This window comes from Nothobranchius furzeri, chromosome 4 (genome assembly GCF_043380555.1).
Source record: "Nothobranchius furzeri strain GRZ-AD chromosome 4, NfurGRZ-RIMD1, whole genome shotgun sequence".
NCBI lineage: Eukaryota > Metazoa > Chordata > Actinopteri > Cyprinodontiformes > Nothobranchiidae > Nothobranchius > Nothobranchius furzeri.
The window spans coordinates 20694446-20698437 of NC_091744.1; the positions used below are offsets into that span (position 1 = coordinate 20694446).

A 3992-nucleotide genomic window follows, 5' to 3' on the forward strand; every position below is an offset into this window, starting at 1 on the left:
CCCTCATTAAACCACCTTGCCACACTTTATAGTTTTTAGCGTAAGCTTCCCACCTGCAGCTGCAAGCAGAGTTAGCTTGTTGCTGTTCAGGTGTGTGAGGAGAATATTTGAAGCTCTGCAGTAAAAGATGTCTTCAGTCTGGAGGGAGAGAGTCTCTGCTTGAAGGTGGAGACTGAGATGTTCCAACCAGCAGCTCAGCTGACCAGATGGAAGTAGAAACTGGTGGAGAAGCAGGAACCCAGTTCTGAACCCTCATGAACAAACATCTGGTTCTTCAGAGACTGAAGTGAGTGATGATGATGATGGTGTGTATCTGGACTCTGAGCTAGTCAGACTCTGGGTCTGAGACTGGAGATGAAGATGATCCAGAGGAGGAGGCAGCCCCACCCCAAAGAAGGCTGTTGCAGTCCCCTGGCTAGATTTTTCTCGCATGGGGGATGTTGCGAGTCCCACATGCCAAAGACAGTGGCAAGTACGGGGTCAAAAGGTGAGCCATACTGGACTGGCTTGTGCGAGCAAAATCAGCCAGTCGACAGGAGCTGGGCTGCAGGTCAAAAAAACTGTGGTCAGAAACAAGGGTCACACAAGGGTCACAGGGACAAGAGGACAGAACTGGGCGAAGGGTCAGGAGACTGACCCCACCTCTTTGCCCCACCCCTGGCTTGGAAAGATGGGATTGGAGGAGAACAGAATGAAGACAAGCCCATCAGATCCAGAAGCCCTCTCGGGAACATTGGAGAGAAACTGAAGAATGCTGCAAAAGATGATGCAATGACCTGTGTTAAGAAGGAAAATGACACCAAATGTTTTGTGTTGAGCTACAAAGTGTGTATCTGGTAAATGACCCCATGACCTTAAGCTGGTCCAGGAAGGGTATATAAGAACAGCTCTGAACAGCAGATGGAGATTGAGAGATTCGACAGCAGTTGGGGCAGAGGACAGAGAGGAGAGCAGATGGGGAGGGGTCATCCCCCGTCCAAACCTGGATGGGGGATGACAGAGAGAGAGAGACTAGAAAGAGTTCGATTCTGAGAAGACAAGAGCTGGTGTAAACTAACTCTTATTTAATCATTTTGAACTAATTCCTCCGTGGGGGATAGCAGTTGTTTTTTCATCTACCCATTTTTGTATTTTGATTTTGTAATAAACCTTTTTTGAAAAAGAAACATAATCCTGATTCTTTCAGGTTTTCTCTAAAGCTTCACGAGTGGGGGCTCTGATCATTAATTGCACAGAGGTAAGCACATTAATTATGGGTTCTGGAATTATCAGGACTTACTTTACGGTTTGTGACAGATTAATATAAAGAAACCTTAAGATAACGGGATTGCTTAAAAAGAAGTGAGCTACTACAGAAGGAAAGGTCTTACATATTATTTCACCTTTAAAATAAAAGATATGATTCTAACTTAGGACGCCCAAACCAGGATCTAATACTATAATACTCACCGACATCCCCATCGAACCCTGATGGATGCACCGTCTCATAAGTTCTAACGGAACTAGGTTTTAAAGGAACCGGTAAATGGGACGGGCACGCGACAAGGTGTGTAATGTACTACAGCTACTTAGGTGTGTAATCTACTCCAGTTACTCAGCTCTATAAAAGTCCACATTACAGCAGGAAGTGGATCACATTTAACAAAGGTCACACACTCAAAAATGTTGGGCAGCTTAAAGCACACACACCACTTTCTACATTTTAACCTCACATGTGACACATTTTAGAAACTCTCACATGTTTTCTAACCCATCAGTCACATATAGCACTTGCAATGAAGCTCTGTCACCTTAGAGGCTTGCAGCAGATTTCATAGTGACTTGAATGTTCACACCAAGCTTAGTCAGGTAATGGGATATGTATTTAGCATGTAAACATCACTTTACTTCCAAAGGAACATTTTACCTTTAATAGTGTGAATTCATATCAACACATATGTTCTCTCTGATAAACATCCAACATAGCTGTGGATGTTGGCTGTTTTCACTCTTCTCTGGACGCTCACTGAGGTTAGGAAGCACACAGCAGCTGTTTTTAAACTACAGCAGAAAAACAATAGAATACAGTTAAAATGTATAATCATACAAATGCATACAATCAACGTGTTTAATAGGGTGAACTTACACGTCGTGTTTTGTTTCTCTGCCGCGCTATTTTTCTTCCTTCCTACATAACGGACCATCTCTCCTGCTGGATTCTTCATCTCCCGACTCTCTCTGCGTGCTCTAGCAGCCTCTACGTCATACCTGTGATTTGATTGCTCATCAAAGGTATTCTCATAAAGCACGTAATGAGCACAGTCACCTCCTGAGCCCCATTACCAGCTGTGAGCTCAGCTTCATGTTACTGTAATTCCAGCTCTTAAAACCTTTTAGTTCTGCCATTATTCAACTCTGCCTGGCCTTGTTTATCTTTATCTTTGAATAAATTTGTCAAAAAAGGTCGTATCTGCACAAAACATTTTCAGGACAAGCTTAGCTTTCCGTATCATCTGTAAAGATTTTGCAGCTATTTTGTTTGAAATTACCCAAAAAAAAAAATGTAATAACAGAAAAAAACTGATTTCATTTTTCTTCAGAAATGTATGAATAGAAAATACAGATGTACATGAATAAAAAATCTGAAATACCAGAAATCAAACCTAACATGGATTACAACCTTGTATTGATTTTTTTACATTTACAACTTTCAGTGTCTGACTTTCAGGTGATATTGTCTGTCAATGTTCAGGCGTTTTTAGCTGCTGTGGTCTTCTGCAGAGCAATTCCTGTCCTGCTGCAGACAAAATACTTTCTTGCATTCTTAGCACATCCAGGGAGTGCTTTTTTGCACTGCGTGTACCTGGTTTATCCATGACGGGAAGCTGATAGCCAGGAGTTCTTCTGGGGATAAATCTGGGTGGCGTGGGGTGACAGTACCTGGGTTTGACTTTGTTGTCCAGGAGTCCAGAAGATGTGGAGCATCTCCAGCAAGATCCTTCCTCTGACACTGCCCATTGCTGGTGAATGGCTCATCAGAAGAATCTCTAAAATTAAAAATATATCAAATCATATAACATTTAAATTTTCAAGCAGTAAATACTGGTAAATGAAAACTGAATAAAATAAAATTAAACACAGAACTAAAGTTAAAAATATTTTTGAACTGTAGATAAACTTACTGCAGCTGTGATGGGAAATCATCTTCACTCGCACCTGAATCCTCAACCACAGATGTATATGGAGGTTTTGTTTTCCTGGAAGTAGCAGTAGTAGTATAATAGAATAGTAATAGTATTAGCACAAATACTGGACAACAAAAACTGGAACGTCTTTAGTGGAAATATTTAGTGCAGAGAAACTTACTGCGTTTGTGATGGAAAAACGATGAGGGCACATCTTGCTCCTCATCAACAGATCTTGAGGAACATTTCCTATTTCTAGAAGATTTCCTGATTTCTTTCATTATTTACAAAAACGAATCTAACATAAAACAATAAAAAGCCTCCGTGAAAAATGCATCTGAAAAAAAAAATACGGGTGGTAAAACAAAAACAAACATGGCAAAAAATGTCACAAAAGTCTCAATGTATGCTAAATTACTAAATGCAAACATAAAGTACGATACTTACCGAAAATATTTATTATATCAGTATAAGAGAACAGTGGCGGCTGGTGAAAAATATTTTTGGTGGGGCTGTGCTATTTTTTTTTAACAAACTTATGCTTTCTGACCTTTGTGCACAACTTCACTATTTCCTGAATTAAGCACAGCTCTTTTATTTCCTGTCTTACATTATTGGACAAAGGGATTAATCCACGTGTGTCTGACTATTGGCACGCTGCCTTGCGGACCAAGGCTGAAAAATACTGCATTGAATTGCACATAAAATAACATGACCATATATGGTCCACATCCACATTACCGTTTGTGAAACTAACATACTGGAGAATTTATCACAATAATATTAAATAAACAAGTATGTACCTGATCTTTTGCATACTGTTGGTGA

At 40.3% G+C, this 3992-nt stretch overlaps 1 long non-coding RNA gene across 1 annotated transcript; it reads right to left on the reverse strand.

The window, feature by feature from the left end:
• Positions 1-1906: 1906 nt before the first annotated feature.
• Positions 1907-3334, reverse strand: LOC129160117 (uncharacterized). Its single transcript, XR_011520430.1, has 3 exons — positions 3162-3334; positions 2126-3026; positions 1907-2040 (listed from the first exon to the last, which is right to left on the reverse strand). It is a non-coding gene; the product is annotated as an uncharacterized lncRNA (long non-coding RNA).
• Between the last annotated feature and the right edge of the window lie 658 nt (positions 3335-3992).